Raw genomic sequence first — 17,985 nt, 5'->3', positions numbered from 1 at the left:
TCAGTCCCACTTTGACAAACAAAATCCAACTAGAAATATAGCTATAAACACAATAATTTGATTGACTTCAGGAGAAAGCAACAATTTTGATATCCAGTAGACTGTCCTATGACACAATATAGCTTTCAAGAAGTACACATCAGAAAAAAGCTAAAACTCCTCATTCTGGAATATATTTCATCTTCACACTAACAAGATGCAACCAAGAATCTTACTGTACTGTATGATCTGTTTCCATCTCTTGGTAATAATAGATCCTAGCTAGCTTGGGCATTCAGACATCTGAAGTGGACTCTGTGTTCTCTTTAATCTTTTGGAAAATGCAATTTTCCAAAAAAGCCTAAACACTAGTGCTGTTAATTGTTACACATCATCAGTTGTAACTCGCCACTACTGCCAGACAAGCAGTAGATAGAGAATGAAACTAGAGACAGAAACTGAGCAGACCAAATACAAGTCTTTCTTCTATGCCATTACGGCCAAGTCTTCGAGTGAAAGAATGCAGATAAGCAACAGTATCTTCCTCCTAAATTCTAACTAGGAACACAAGCCAGTTACTTAGTTTCTCAGTCCCTTTAAACTGATGCAAACGCAGACTACCATATAATCCACTCTAAATTATGCAGAGTTTCATTGCTGTAGAGAAGGAAGCTGAACTGAAACCTTTACTTATATAAAAGCAATCAAGAGAAAAGATGGCAAAAAAATCTAAATGGCATGTGGGGACAATCAGGATCTTAGAAAAAGACTGTACAGGGCAGTTACAAATGAAGAATGTAACAAAAGAAATTTCTTTGTCATTGTCTTGATATTTTAATTTATTTAGCTAAAAGTATGATCCACTTCTAGTAGTCATGACTGCTCTGAACTGTGAATTCCAAGTCAGGTATTTTCTTCCTACAGACCTCCTACAAAAGAATCTACATATACTTTGAATTTCTTGGAACTATAACACCAGAAATAAAAATCAGCCAGAATCTACAAGAACAGCTAGCAGCATTTTCTATAACAGCCATAATTAAAACTTACTGGCCCCCAAGTCAAGGTCATTCTACACTGAAGGAGAACTAAAAACTTGAAATATATTCACCTACCCAACCCCTCCAAAACATGTTGACATGTTTTGTATTCTTCAGTTCATATTTCATGAAAGCAACTTAAGTTACAGATGTTGCTTTGTCTTCACCTAATCTTCTGCCAAACACAAAGTTAACACTGGCTTTTAATTTTTTTTTTCAAAGAACACATACAGCACAACACATTTTATTTTCCTAAATAGGGAAAACATTAAGAGAATGAACATAATCAGATTTCATTCAACAGGCATAACATGCAATGTACTTCAACAGATACACGAAAATCAACTCCGTTTCTGTCATCTTCCCTGCACCTACATACACCCAGCAGTGGAACAGTGCCATGTGCCAGAAGCCAGAGTCAGAAGTAGTAAAGATTGACAATGACAAAGCTAGGAGGAAACAAAACTCATTGAAGTAACTTTTTCTAATACTAAGATATGATGTCACTTTTATCCCCGTTATATTTCTTTAATGCACAGTCATGACAGTAAGGCTAGGACTTCTCAAAAGCACACAGAAATTGTAATGAAGTTCACTCTTCTTGCCATTTGACATAGATATCCTATTCCACCTTTCAGATGGGATGATACTATATATTATAGCTAAATTCATTTCAAAAGCTCATCACAGCAGAAGAGACCCTTGCTTGCCTCAATCTGAGAATGTATAAAAGCATCAGATGCTTTGATGGACCAATCAAACTCACCAACTCAAAAAACAAGCCTAATTGTTTTTGACAAGCGTGTGACAAGCATCAAAGCTAACTCAAGGGGAAGAACAGGAACTAAGGGAACTGGGGAACAAAACTCCATTTTCCAGTGGTGGATAGTTGTCAGATCACATCAAATGCAGTGGAAACTTGATTGGAACATGATGATGTAGTTCAATTTGGAGCACATTTTGAAAGAATTCAAAGACTGAAACTCATATATTATAGTCAAGTTGAACTGTGCAGCCAATATGTCCAACAGCCACACAACCAAGCTTTTAAGCTTCAGTGGCATCCAAGGTCTGGATAAAACTGAACATCTGTATTGTGTTTATGTGGCAAGGTTTTAGTAGTGAAGGAAGCTGAAGGGATGGCCCCTGTAGGGGCTGCTCCCATAGCAGAGCCAGATCCAGACAGCTCCAAAATGGACTAACCCCTTGCCAAAGCTGAGCCATCAGTGATGCTGGCAGCACCTCTGTGATAACGTATTTAAGAATGGACAAAAAACGCTGCACAGCAGTTATTAGGAAGACAGGTGAGAAAAACGTGAAACAACCCTGCAGACATCAGGATTAGTGAAGAATGAAAGCAATCTCCCTGCATTTATCTTAACCCATGAGCTTTTTTGTCTTATTTCCCTCCCTGTCCCATTAAGCAAGGAGAGTGAGAGAGCAGCATTGTTAGCACCTAACAGCCAGCCAAGGTTACAGACTGGGATGTACACAGCAAAAAAATAAAGAGGACTTCATTTTTCAGAGAATTAATACATCTAGTCTTACAGGGTCAAAAATAATTCTAAAAAGGTCCTAAGAAATAGAACATAGAGCATAAAGAATTATAAACCTTCTAATACTGACAGAAACCAAAATCATTCAAAAGAAACAGCAGAAAACAAAACCTATCATTCAAAAAAAAAAAAAAAAAAAAAAAAAAAGAAAAAAGAAAATTCAATGCTAAGCAATCCCCTTTTACTACAGTTATAATTTCAACAATTATCTAAATAAAACTTCATTACATCCTACTGCTAGAAGTTTCTGTTCTTCTGGACTGCCAATATAGCTGTGCATACCTAGCTTTATCAAAATAATCTGTGTTGAACACTTAGTAGAATCTAGGATTTTATTCTGGGGGGAGGGTGTTTTGGTGATTCTACCCAAGTGCAAGTCTCTGTGATTTCACATTACAGATCCATCAGCTGCTGCAGTGAACTTCTGTCATGGAAAAAGAGGATAGTAAGAGCTAAGAACAACAGCCTCAAGGCCAGTTGTATCTACAACACGTTGAAAAAGAAAATCCATAAGCCAGTGATGTGATATCCAATGACTGAATTTCAAAAAGCTTTTAAAATTCATTTTTATAGACTCAGTGTATTGCAAAAGAAAACAGTCTAAGACTACAAGCCTTTTGAAAGAAGGAATTTCTTTGAAAGCATCTTTGAGATTCAACAGACTCAGTTGACAGTTCCTATTACTTCTTTTTTAAAAATTGAATTTTATAAGTTTTCAAAATTTCAGTATTATTCCATGTACACCACCAGAAGGGAAAGAACACAGGTCTCACAAGAAGAGCCTTAGGGAGCTGGGGTTGTTTAGCTTGGAGAAGAGGAGACTCAGGGGGGAGTCAGGAGAGCAGTTGTTACTGCTCTCAACAACTACCTGAAAAAAGGTGAGGCAAGGTGGGGATTGGTCTTCTCTCAGGTAATGTATGGCAACACAAGAGGAAATGGCCTCAAGTGGCACTAGGGGAGGTTTAGGCTTGACATTAGGAAAATTTCTTCACCAGAAGAGTGGTCAGGCATTAAAACAGGCTTCTCAGGGAAGCTGCAGAATCACCATCCCTTGCAGTGTTCAAAGGCACGAGGATATAGCACTTGGGGACAAGGTTAAACAGAGAACACAGTGGTTTTGGGTTAATAGCTGGAATCAACGATCTTAGAGGTCTTTACCAACCTTAATGATTCTATGAAAAAGGAAAACGTTCATATGGATGCCTTTTTTAAGGCAAGAAAACAGACAATTAAATGCTTTGCACCATGCAGAATCCAAGCACATAAAGTAAACTGTAAGACGTGCTGTTTCTGCTGTTATATGAGGATAAAGAGGGGAGATGGATGTCACAAGAAACTTGAACAAATATATAAGAAACAAATTCCAGTCCTCACAAATAGAAATAAAAATCATGATTCAATCAGGCTTTAGTTTTTCTCAGTTAATGTTAAACAGTACTGTAAGTAAAGTCTTGAAAAACTACGAAGAAAATAAATCTATTTTAGATAATAGAGCATTTAAAATACAAATTCTACTCATTGTACACAAGAGGATGATACAGTAAGACTTAAGATGTTCTTTCAACACAGAAGCACCACTGCAATTATAATTTCTCAAAGACCTAAAGTCAGGAACTAAGAGCAAGACTGTAGAACTGTATTAAAAAACATATGTATAAAATAGCATGACAAATTAAAAACTAAGTTATAAGGGAGGAGGGGTGGAAAACTAATACAGAGAAAGGAAATAAAGATGACAAAACACATACCTCCTTTGCACAATGACAACTGTACAATTGTACAATTTCCTTTCTACAGGAAAACTAAAGCATGGGGAAAAAACTCAAAAGTGGAAGCTACATTTATTGGGCATTAGAATAGGATGGATTAAAACGTCATTCACCTCTTGTGACAAAAATCAAAAGACCATATTTAATGTAAAATTATGATTATCAGCCAGACCACAAATGGGAACAATCAATTAAACTAAACAGAGTTAATTAGTAATAAGTATCACTGCCAAAAATTGGTCAAGCTCAAACTACAAATGAGCTCTGTACATAATCAGTAGCATCCACTAGCTACTTGCTTCCAGCTCAGCCTACTGGCCATTATATTATTAAAATATTCAAATGTTTTTTATTAATAGCTTAACAACACATACACTACTTGCTCAATACTTTAAAAATACAGATTGTGATTATGCAAATAAAACACAAATTGATACCTTGCATATTAAGAATCTATGCAAATATACTTCATAGGTCAATAAATATCATTAGAGGACGTTAAGTCAATGATCTAAGTGGAGGACTTAAATCACACTCCATTTAATTGTATTTTGTTTGGTTGACAGTTTACATTGCCTATGGTGATTTAATTAACTGTGCTAATCATTAAGCAAACTGTGCCTTAACACACATGAAGCCATCGTGTCAACAGTGACTTTCCAGAGATCTATACATTTTTTTAAATCCTCATCCTCTAGACAGTTTTGCAGAAGTCTTATGCAAGTGATAAAGCAAACTTTAGCAAATCAACCCTATATTCCTTGCAAGTCTGTCTCCTGCCTTACTAATGCTTCCTTTTTAAAATCCAGAATCCAAACATGAGGACTTAGAAGATCACCAGGAACAATGATCGATTTAGCAAATTCTACCATCATTATTATTTTTCAGAACTTTCACTGAATATACATAATGGTCTATATAGCTATTCTTGAGATAATTTAAAAATTATGTATATTAAATCTAAGAAAGTATATATCAAATTTATGTAGTTTAATACATATACTTTTAAATCTATGTTTGGAAGCCATTTTTCAATGTGCCAGTGAGAATAATACTTTCTTCATCTCCACAAAGGTATTAGAAGCTCAAGCGAATTTTGTAAGTGGTTGGCATGGAAAAAAATTTGAATGTGTAAAGAACTAAATACACGTTTCCACAGCTCATATCATTCCAACAAGGAAGTGTAGACAAAAAAAAAAAAAAAAAAAAAAAAGGACTGGCAAATATTCATCAACACTTTCACCGTAACCAAGCAGGATGACCAGTGGCCTCTGTCACAGGCCATTCCATCAACAACACAAAAACAGCTTAGAAGGTGCAAAAACACTTTCATAAATTGTCTCATGGGATATTGCAAGAAAGCAAAATCTTTTTCATCTCATAAATCACACTACAGATTTCACTCCAAAGCTCTATTTCCTTTTTCAAGGAAATTGAAAAAAAAGAAAAAATTTCTTTTTATTATTTATATATATTTTTTATTTTTGCACCGCCAGTGGGTAGCATTCTTGTATGAATTAATAAACAATGAGAAATGCTTGAAGATCACTAACTCTGTTTCAACAACAAGGATACAAGAAAAAATTTGTCAAGATGTAATTTCCACAAAAGATGCAACAAGATACCATTAAGAGATTACTCAGCAACTTACAGAAGTGGAAGAGGCAGGCATCTTTCTACTTCATCAGTATTAATATATTAATAAAACACAAATAATATAACAATTTAAGTAATTTAGAGAAATTCTTTACATTCTGGTAAATTCCTGCTGGCATATAGCTGATTGACAATAATTGATCAAGGTGCAAAGTGACTTACGTGTTAGAGACTTGCATTATCCAACTGCCACTAAACTAAATCTATTTCCATAATCTATCTACTGCTAGGGAGTTATAACTTGGTTATAAAAAGCCACTCCAAGCTGAAATTTGGCAGTTAATTTTCTGCTGTTGAATAAAATAGGAAACTTTAGTGTGTTGGACCAAGGGTGCTTATGTAAATCCAGGTCATTTTTCATACAGATTCAGGTATAATGCCTAGACTAATACTTTCCATTCTCTTTTAGAAATGTATCACGTTGTACTGTTTACTTAACTATCATTAAATCAAGATACTAGTATTATCCATAATATCAATAAAATGCTAGCTTCCCATTTCTGTAAGGCAGCACAGTAAGGACAGATACTGGAAGAATTTACAGAAGCCACTAATTATACGTCTTCTGGAATGAAGACCCAAATTATAAGGTAAAAGTAACATTCTCAGTCCAACAAATGACATAAGTAGTACTGGGTTTCACTAGAGAATGCCATTAATGGTAGTCCTTTGACAATCATATAGAATAATAATACCTGTTTAAATTAGGAAATACTTTTTCAAACTTACACTAGAAAATACAGCAAAGCACATTAACTTCCTTTATTAACATATTAAGTGAACACTTTGTGGAAAATTAAAAGATATGCAGGTGGTACCTGTGCAAGAAGAGAGATCATCACAATGTAGACAAGATTTGGAGGATTCAGGAAAAGAACAAAGAAGAAAATATTAAGACATGATACCAAGATCAGCACATGCGCACTAAAGGGCCTCAAGCAACTTAAACAGAGCTGCAATCAGTTAGCAAATGATCCCAGGAAAGTCCCCACTTCTGCTGATAAGATTTTTTTTTTTTAACTTCATTAAAGAAAGCCTCCCAAAGATTTAGCAAGTAGAAAGTATTCAGTACCAACTTATCTCAGCACACAGCTCTCTCCAGTGGTGTTGCAGACACTTGCAGCTTCCATAAAAATGTAAGTGACCCAACTTTAAGCTTCAGCATTTTTCCAGATGTTATTGTTGTAATTTTTCTTTCAATAAAACAGCCTCTTTTTTTATGCCATTTATGAAACAGCATTTTCATTGAAACACACACAGTTTAAAAAAAATATCAAAAACTATATAAAACAATTCATCATTAAACCATTCACAACAACCTAAGGAAAAATAAAACTGACATATTATTGTGGGATCTCTGCTTTCACACTTCCACTCAAGACTAAGTAAATGGGACTGTAGGAATTAAAATGGCTTATTTCTGTGGATGGCTGCAGGAAAAGAAATTACAAAGAGATAAAAACTGGAAGGTGATAGTAAAATAATCTGACAGAGAAAGAAGAGTGTAGGCTGACTAAATATGACTTTAATAAAACAGACATCTGTAATATATTTGTTAGTTAGCCAAGTACTACGGAAAACATTCCTTAGGTGGTTACACTATGCAACCATACTATACATATATACATATATACAAAGTCTTAGCAAAAGACATACTATGACCAGTCCTCAGAGTGTTCAAACAGAAGTGATTTGGTGACGTACACAACTCCAACAGGGGTGTCACAGCCAATGTGTGCGCCAAAGGAACAAAATTAAGCTTTTGTACCCTTGACTGGGGTGCAAGAAAAGTTTTTATACTACTAAGTGAGCTCCAACAACCACTTAGGGAGGTTCTAAGTAGTAATTAGAGCCCTCAAAACAGGACAGTTCTACCACAAAGACCAGGAAATACAAAAATAAAGATAGAACTGAAGCCAAACTGAGATATCCACAGTAAATAAGCGTAAAAAAAAAATTAAAATAAAAAAAATAAAGTACTGCTGTACAGTAATGACTGTAAAGAAAGAATTCATTGCTGAAGTACCCTATATAGTCAGCTGGACACCCATTTTCAAAGAAATGACCAGTAAAACTTTCCAGTGACAACTGGTAACAGGTATTTTTAATGAGAAGTTACTTTATCTACACCTATGAATGTCACATTTTTAAATCAAAGCAACTACATGGGCACCATCCAAGAATTCATCCAAGAATCACTGTGGAGTGTAAAGCTTTTTAAAGGTATTTAAAAATTAAGGTGCAGTACCCTTCAATGTAAAAAATTTAAATGAACTTTAAAAATTAAGGTATTCTGCAAGAAAAGAAAAGCAGCACTCCCGTTAATAATGCAGAACAAAAGTAATAATACTACCACTAGAGCTGCACTAGTTTGATATCAATAATATTTTAACAGTTTAAGAAAAAATCTGCATGCTGAAGTCAGAATTTCAAGGACGAGGATAAATGTAACTTCTAGCCTTATCATATTACCCTGGGACAATTTATGTTTGGTTCATCTGTGATAAAACAATTAGCGCTTTCCTTGAACCAAATATCATTTATTATGGAAGCATTAAATTGGAAATCATAGACAGATGCAGAAATAAATGAGATTGTCATTCAGTAAAACACTGAAAGCTTAGAGAAACAGAAATATTTGCAAACATAAAGACTGCATATAAACATCTAAACAAGAATATACGCTCTAACTCTGAAAAAAAATCAGCTGTAAGGGGAAAACAACAGGGATCTCAAGAGAGGTACAATGCCTAGTTTCAAGTACAGTCTCATAGTGATTTTTCTACTCAGCATTAATTATAGGACAAGGTACTTCAAGAACCTCCTCTCCTCACTGAAGATACTCAAGTATATCTGGACAGAATCCTGTGCAATGTGATCTAGGCAAACCTGCTTGTTTGAAAAGAGGCTGGACCAGGTGACCCACTGTGGTCCCTTCAAACCTGACCTATTCTGTGGTTTTTGTGGAACAAACCAACCAACCCATGCCCACAAACCCAGAGCTTCAACAGCTAACACTCGTTTTAAGGTACTTGCAAGAACTTGCTTGGAATACTATGTGCAGCCACCAGCACCTATCATTCAGATAATATCAACTGGGAGAAGGGTCCATGAAGTCTCATGAGGACAGCATGTGCACAGAGGCGACAAGAAGAGACTGCCAGGAGGGTAAGCAGAAAAGAGGAAGAAATCACCATAAATCACACAAATACCAGGAGATCCCACCCAAAGAAAATGAACCGCCATAAGAGAAAAGGTCAAAGATAAATAGCTCAATGAAGAAAAACTGATCATGAGAGGCAGACTTCTAGTTTTTAAATTCAAATTTAAGAATGACATTTTTGTCAATATCTGAAACAAAATATCCAAATAGAATAGGGTACAACTTGATCAAAATGCAGAGATTGCTCTCATATGGTATGCTCAAAAAGAAGACCACGAATTCCACAAAACATTCGTTTTCCAGAATCACCAGAAACACAGGAAGTTCTTACACTGGGACTTTAAAACAAAAACTGACAACCAGCCTAGGTATCAAAACTCCACAACATTACTGGTTTATGGTCATAATATTGACACAGCCGTCTTTTACCAGGGAAGTTACTTTAAGATTTAGTAAGGAAGGAATTATTTGTTTCCTTCCTCCAACTGCTAGAAAAGAATGGGAGTAAAGAGGCAGGAATTATTATTTTCCTTTACATTAACCATTTTCAAAACAGAGTAACAAAAAGCAGTCATAGAAACCTCAGATACTTTGCATTACATAATTTCAAATGATTAACAGCTGCAGTTAGAATGACATGGAAGCCAAGAGGAAAATAAGGGGAACGTAAGAGGAACCAGAAGACAACAACAGCACCCAGACATCAGGCACAAATCAAGTTAAACCTCTGTGTTGACCCTTGGGAGGAAACAACACTTGGTATTATTTTAGCGTACCATTTATTTGGCTAAAAGTGCCTTATTGAGTCTTACCATGAAACTCTGTTGGTTTTTTGTTTTGGGGCTATTTGGTAAGAATTAAAATTAAACAAATGTCCTCCCAAGGGAAAAACACTCAATACTAAGAATAGTTAAAAAACCAAAATAAAATAAGCAACTAAAAGATTAAAAAAATACTAGTATACTACCACAGAAGCAAAATGACATTATGCAAAATTTCACAATGGTCAAGCAATATAAAGTTGCTTCTGAACAGAATTTATACATCTAAAGGAGATACACTTCCATTCCTAACTTTGCATATAATGTTAAAAAAATACAAAATTATATGCTTTATATCCTACTGCAAACTATCTGATACAGAATTACTAAAGATCAAACAAGAAATGCTAGTGGGATAGGTTGAATTTTAAGACCTAAAAGAAAGCATGGGTATTCAACTGCAAAGTCAGATGTTGTTCTACACAACAGTGCATCCACTCCTGGTCAATATGAATTATAAACAGACGTTTATATTATAACTGCATATAGACAACTTAGTACCAAAATCACATTCAGCTGGGTGTTTAACAAATAGAGGTTGTCTACCCAGATGGCTTCTATCAGTTCAGCTTTTCTTCTCAGCTAAAACATTTTATTTTGCCTTTTGCAAAACTGTGACAGAAAAGCAGACTGAAAAAAATAACTATGTTCCCAAAGACAGAGAAAGAACCCATAACTGATCACAAAGCACAAATTAGATGAAGATATACTACAACCAGGTGAACTAAGTGCATTATAAAAACCACAAGGACCAGCAGCAGTTCACAATCTAGTCATCTACTGTCATATATGGATCTATCAGTAAAATCACTTTAAAAAAAGAGCTGAAGATTCTTTTAAGTCTTAACTTACCTTTGACACCTACCTCAACACTCAACCAACACGAAAGTTCTCTGCCAATAATATAATGTCTCCTGTAACTTTTTCTATTACAGTTACTCATCCCTTACAATTATTTAGCCCAATGGGGTTGAATGGGGTTGAATTTCCACCGGATGACTGAGATTGGAAGGGAACTCTGGAAGTTACCTGGTCGAATCTCCCTGCTGAAGAAAGGCCACCTAAAGCCAGTTTGCCAAGGAGTGCATTCAGATGGCTTTTGAAGATCTCCCAGTATAGTGACTTTGCAAAAGCCCAGAGCAACGTGCGCTGGTTCTTGACCAACATCATGATGAAAACATTCAGATCAATGGTTTGTGCACATTGCCTCTGGATCTATTACTGGGCACCACTGAGTAGAGTCTATCACTTCTTTGTATCTCACTTTCAAAAATTTACATACATTAGTATATCTTAATCCTGGTTTTTGTATAAACAGGAGCATATGTACAGCAATGTGAACTTTCTTGACAGTAAATATCCAAATTCTGGTTTGTATTCTGTTTTGAAGTTCATGTTTAATATTTAGTTATCCTTCAGCTGCAGCTCATCACTCACATTAGGACACAAGGAGATGGAATGAAGCTGCATCAGAGGAAGTTCAGATTGGACTTTAGGAAAAGGTTCTTCACTGATAGGTGATCAGTCACCCCAGGGAAGTGGCCACGACACCAAACCTGTCAGAGTTCAAGAAGTGTCTGGACAACACTCTTAATTATATGACTTAGTTTTAGGTAGTCCTGTGTGGAGCAGGGAGTTGGACTAAATGACCCTTATGAGTTCCTTCCAGCTTGAGAATTTCTACGGCTCCATGACACATTTGCTGTACAATGACAAATTCGTGGGTGCATCAGCATGAGGGCTATCCTTCCGTCAGGCTCAGATCTGTGCTGATGTGCAGTAAGGACACAGACCTCATTTTACCAGACTGGATCACTCTCTTACTGCCCTGTAACCCACTCTCCAAGAAGACCTCTAATTTTACCCAGAAGAGCATTAACAAAAACCAAATCAAAAACAACAATGAAAAATGGTATACATTCCCCACTGGACTGCGTTCCATAAACAGAAATCACTAGGACACAAGTAAGACCTAAAGGAAACTAATGCCTATTCATTTTAAAAGGACAAAGTTTTCAAGTGAAAGGAGGAAGTTTTAAATTATTAATAAATATAGCTTCTTGCACTATGACTGTAAGCATACAATCATGATGCAATAGTCCAGAGAGTTTCTACCTACTGCTTAAGGTACAAGAACTGTTCATGCACACACAAGAACTGTTCATTGCTCTTTCCTTGTTCCCCTGAAGTTAGAAGGTTACCACAGCCAAACCAGACTAACAAACACATCTGGTAAATCCAGCTGAATCCATCACTAATCCACCTGTCTGCTTACAGCCAGATGTTGCTAATTCCTTAGCACAAAAAGCTGAATTTGCTCACACCTCAGCCAGATTCTGAGCTCAAGAACAGTCTGTCTTAATTAAGACAAAAAGCTCAGCTTACCATAGAAATCGCTGAGGTTTGGACACACTTCTACTAACTCCACCGAAGAGACCAACAAGCCCTATCAGACAAAGGGACTAGAAAGTTTAGGGTTACATAAAAGGGATTCAACCAAGAAGCAAAGTTAACAAGAGAGAGAAGGGAAAAAAAAAAAAAAAAAAGGAAAAAATAGACACAAAAACACACAAAAAATACAAACAAACCCAAACACCATATACCACAGCTGACATACCTATCAGCCTAGTGGTTCCTAAAATGCATAATGTACATAAGTATCTGAAGGCAGAGCATCAAGAGGACAGAGCCAGGCTCTTCATCATGGTGCCAAGCAAAAGGACAAGAAGCAATGGGCAGAAATTGATGCACAAAGTTCCACCTGAACACAAGGAAGAACTCCTTTTCCACAGGGATGACTGAGCACTGAAACAGGCTGCCTAGAGAAGTTGTAATGTCTCCTTCCCCAGAGACATTGAAAAGCCATCAGGACATAGTCCCAAGTAATGTGCTCTCAGGGACACTGTTGGAGCCAGGGGGCTGGACTAGATGACCCCCAGTGGTCCCTTCCAACTTTATCTGTTCTGTGATCCTGTAAAGCCTAAGACGTGTTGAAGAAGGTGAGAGAGGAAGCACATTGTACAATGAAGGATTGGAAGCCCAAGAGGTATGAGGACAAACTAGACAGAGAAATCACTAAAGAGAGACCAGAGTAGAAAGATCAGCTGCAGCTGGCAGGAGGGGAATGCAGCCCCAGCAAACCTCAGTCCTTTCAAGAGCATACAGTGTGCAAATAACACATTACATTGCCCTTCTACCAACAACAAATACTTGCAAGAATCCACTGAAAAGCTCTCATACCTCACCCCATATTAAGCTGCTAAAAACCCCTCCTTGCTACTATTAGCATTCCATCAATTAGTCATAGACACAAAGCTAAAGGTTACAACCTAAAAACTGGCAGGAGCACATCCATACTGTGAATTTATTTACTAAGTTTGATTAAAATGGAACAACAAAAATACAGAAATAGCTGTAAAATCACTTAGTAAGAGTTAAGAAACAGAATTCAAGTTTCTTATAAAATATTAAAGAAAATACATACAAAGGAGCTGATATACCTCATCCTTCATTTCACCTTTTTTTCCCCACACAACAGGATTCCTTTTTCAGTCAAAGCAAAGAAGCGACTCAACTTTTCTCCATATAATTTTATGTGCATCCCTTATTAGGCTCTATTTAAGCCATACTCTGAAAAGTATGAAGAGTTCATTTCTTACTGGGCTTTTGTAGGGTTTCATGGCTGTACTATGTTAGCATGCCATAAAAATTCACTTGTCTTTGCAACACTTTCACTAATTTTTCATAAAAATAAGTATTCGTCTCATTTCATAGATTAACTAACCCAAGATACAGACTGAAATTTAAGAACTAGCAACCAATTTTGCTTATGGAGTCAGGAATTTAGGAAGAGAAATTTAGGACACAACTTTTACAGTATGCCAATTTATCCAGGACTGCATCTAAAACTAAAGCATCTGTTGAGCCAAGCAGAAGTAGTCTGGGTCTAGAGCCTGTCTCCCAGGAAATCAATGCACTACTAATAAGCTCTTGTGGGAAGTTTAGTTTAAACAGACTTGCCTGGGATCATAAGAAACTGACAGAAGGAATGAATTCCAGTATCCCAAAGTGACATTCAATCATTGAAATTACTAGATATGCTTCTCCCTTCCCACAGTCCCCTGTCAATTCATTTTACATTTTCCAGCTTTTGGAAAATATGTGTGCCGACTTAGATACGCAGCTCTAATTCCTAAATACAGTGGGCTGAAAAAAACCCAACACATTATAACTAAAGTAACATATACTTAGAAGGGCAGAAATTAATTTAAACGGTTTACTATCTTTAAAAAGAATTTGCAATTTTAATATTCTTTTAAAGCTTTTTTGCATATAGTACAGAAGATTCAGGGGGCAATGGCCCATTAAGAAATAGAAAGTTACTTTAAATGTGCTTTTGTATGTATATACAAAATGCAGTATGGACAACCTAATGGAGAACTTACTACAGGCAACATTTGTAACTTTGGGGAAAACTTTCAAAATGTTTCCCATTCTCAAAGTACAGGTCCGGTACAGCCATTAAAAAAAGAGTGCAGAATATTTCTTTCCATAAACCGTACAAGCTTCAAAATCTCTTTTTGTAGGTCTTGGAAGAATTGCTGTAACTGAAGGAATTAGAATATGCATGATGCAAGTTAGGCAAATGGAAGACAAAATGCATCTCCTGTTTGCTGTCTCTTAGAAAAACTTCCTCACAACTTTTTTGAAGAGTTTATCATTGGCTTATCTATTCTTTCTACCATTGCACAAACCCAGCAAATCCAAAGTTATAGCCTTACTCTGATGAGTTCATACTCAGAGGAAGAAAAGCAAATATAAACTGTATTTTGTACCATGAATTAAGTGAATTTGTCTCACTTAGACTTCTGAAAAACACTGGGTGGCACTTGGACTGTCCACAGACATTGTGCCTCAAAAGGTTTTCACAAAGTGATGACACAAAAAGCTACAATTACTTCCATATACTCTGTTTGAGTGCTCAGAAACTACACATAATGCTTCACTCTGAACAAAATCAACAAAATTATCAGAGAAAATATCACACCTAACAGCAAGCTGCCTAGCATCTCTCTACATCTTCCCCAAGAAAAGTCTTTGAAATTTTACATATGCAGAAAAACAATTAAAAAATAACCCCTAAATGAAATTACAAGTTTCCATGAAGTGTCCTCTGCTCAAATCTCACAACTGACAATTCAACCCTTTTCTGTTAAGAACAAAAACCTAACATATGCAGCGACAAAAATTTCCCAGAAATCTGATTGTCTTCATTGGAATGTACATCTAAGTTACAAAGTAGTATTAACAGAAGTGAACAGTCAAACTCAAGGTGGCCCAAAGACTACATACAGGAAGTTTTGATGTAAATTGTTTTCAAGACTTCCTCACAAGCAGTATATTTCTACTTATTGTGGGTAATTTAGATTAGTAGGTTGTTTTTTATCCTTTTAGTAGTTTTTTATTTGTTCCCTTTCTAAGACTTTCAGGATGAAGGTTTCTGACATTGAACTACAATGTGGATATACTGGGATGTCTCAGAGAGCCAAAGGTTGCTTTGGCAGAAGTTGTGCACAATCAGCTTCTAAAAAGTCACTTCCTAAGTTATCACATTTTAGCAGAATCAAATCCTCTTTAAAAGAGCTACAAACTCCTATCCCCCAGCACATGAAAGACATCAGGCAGCAAGTCCAGAGGAGGGCCACAAAGTTGATAAGAGGTATGGACCACCTCTCCTATGAGGAAGGGCTGAGAGAATTCAGATTGTAGAAGACTTCAGGCTGACCTAACTGTGACCTTCCAGTACATGACAGGAGCCTACAAGAAAGATGGATGGACTTTTCACAACAGTATGTAGTGACAGGACAAGAGGGATTGGCTTCAAAAGTAGGTTGAGATTAGATATTAGGGAAAAGTTCTTTACTCTGACGGTAGGAAGACAGTGGAGGAGGTTGCCTACAGAGGTTGTGGATGCCCTATCCCTGAAGTGTTCAAGGACAGGTTGGATGGGGCCTTGAGCAACCTGGTCTGGTGGAAGGTTCCCTGTCCACGCCAGGGCAGTTGGAACTATATAATCTTTAAGGTCCCTTCCAACCCAGGCCATTCTATGTTCTGTGAAAATGTAGTTTAAGTGACTACAATGAAAGCAATTAAGACAATAATATTTTTGACTGGTAACTTCATGTCTTTTTTTTTTGTCCATTAAAAAGCATGAAAGTGAAGCACATCATTTCTGCAGCAGAAACATTCACCAGGATTCCTAATTAAGTCAGAGAAAAAGTACGCACAGTAATGTCTGGAACTGATCTTTAAAGAACAGGGTCTGAATTAGGAAACCCCAGATGGGGTCCTGATCCCTGGTTACGGTACTCCCGTATAAATGGTGACAGACACAAGATGATTAGTACAAACATCCCCATCTGTTCCCAATGAGGTATGGCACTTGTTTTATCATTACTTCTTGAAGCATATTAATACCAAAGTTTTTGTGAGCCGAAAAAACAGAAACAAAGATCAGTATTAAACAAGCGGAATGTTTTTCCAGTGCTTGGGGTGGGATGCAAAAGACTGAATTCCACAGATAGGGACAAAGTAATAGAGGCCTTAATCCTCAGAACCTACTTCAAGGACTTCTTCATACTTTAGAAAAGGATGAAAAGCAGTATACACAGAGACAGACAGTAATAACCTTTAAAAAGAATGGAGACATTAACATTTTGATTCTTAGAAATGAAATGAAAATATTACTTGTATTTTATTGAATTCTTTCAAGTTGGATTTGTTACAGCAAATATTCACATAAACAGCTTTTTTTATTGTGGAATCCTTAATGTTCCAAAGAGGTTTTGAAACAAACCACTAACTTCCTAAAACAACAAAGTTAATTTTCTTTCATATGCTTCACTTTTCATATTTTTTTTTATTTTTACTTTACAGAACTACATGAAACTTTTCTTAGTAACACAGCAAAGCAAATAAAAAACACCTCTACAAGACTACATTTAACTGAAGAGGCTACCAATGGAAAAGCAATAGGTATGTAATTTATATACATGCAGAGCCTCAACTTTTAGATGTTCAATCTCTGAGGGACAGGAAAGTTTCTTTTTTTAAAAAGCATATATTTTACAATCCTTTAAAAGCCTTGATTACTTCTAGGATCTGTCAGTGCTGTTCAGACAGTCCAGAGGGTCTACAAATCTGGGAAATTAACACACTTCACCCACTGAGGACTATCACACTAACACACCTTTTAAAAGTTCCCTCAGTTTTAGCTTACCACCTGGTTTCAGAATTGACTGAAAGCCTCCAATATCCTCTCGGTCTATCCAATGATTATTTCAGGTTGCATTTTGTGCTAAGAGTAAAAACACCATTACTTTAGATATCTGTTAAAAGGAGAATGATACTGACAAGTGGTAAGATAATGTTCCACATATCAGAACTACTTTTTTATTCTAAAAAGGAACTTCTCTGAAGGCAGCAGGAAAGACATACCTTCCTCTCTCTTGGCATAGTATTTGGGGTAAGCAATATAAAGGGATAGGGATATTCAAGTGAAACTGATAGGGAAAAATAACGAGTTGCAGTATCACACTTTCCTTCCATCTCCAGTTTGGCATGCTTTTACTGTTCAGTTTCACATTTTCTTATTTGTTGCTCCCATGAAAATTCTCCTTGTGCAACAAGTAGTCTTTATCACCTCTCCCAGTTCAGGTTTAAAGAAAAAAAAACATTAACTCCAAACACTTTTAAATGAAAATCCTTTACTAAACCAGAAGACTCATATCCATATGCACAGATACACCCTCTTACTCTTCTGTATGACTATAAATTGTGTGACTGAAATAAGAGAGGAAAAAGGCATAACCTGAAAGCCTGGTAGAGAGCAACATACCCCAAAAGCAAATGCATCTCTCCCAATCTATAGGAGGTAACAGGACCTCCTGTTCTACAGACAAAAATGGATAATGCCCGAGGTTATGCCCATATTTCATTACT

At 36.3% G+C, this 17,985-nt stretch overlaps 1 protein-coding gene across 3 annotated transcripts in view; it reads right to left on the bottom strand.

Annotated features, from left to right (window-relative positions):
* The window catches only part of PDS5B (PDS5 cohesin associated factor B), a 96,798-nt gene that overhangs the window by 76,634 nt on the left and 2,179 nt on the right, over positions 1 to 17,985 (bottom strand). The gene's annotated exons all lie outside the window — the stretch shown is intronic.

Source organism: Oenanthe melanoleuca, chromosome 1, assembly GCF_029582105.1.
Source record: "Oenanthe melanoleuca isolate GR-GAL-2019-014 chromosome 1, OMel1.0, whole genome shotgun sequence".
Classification (NCBI taxonomy): Eukaryota; Metazoa; Chordata; class Aves; order Passeriformes; family Muscicapidae; genus Oenanthe; species Oenanthe melanoleuca.
This window is presented reverse-complemented; position numbering and strand designations above follow the sequence as displayed.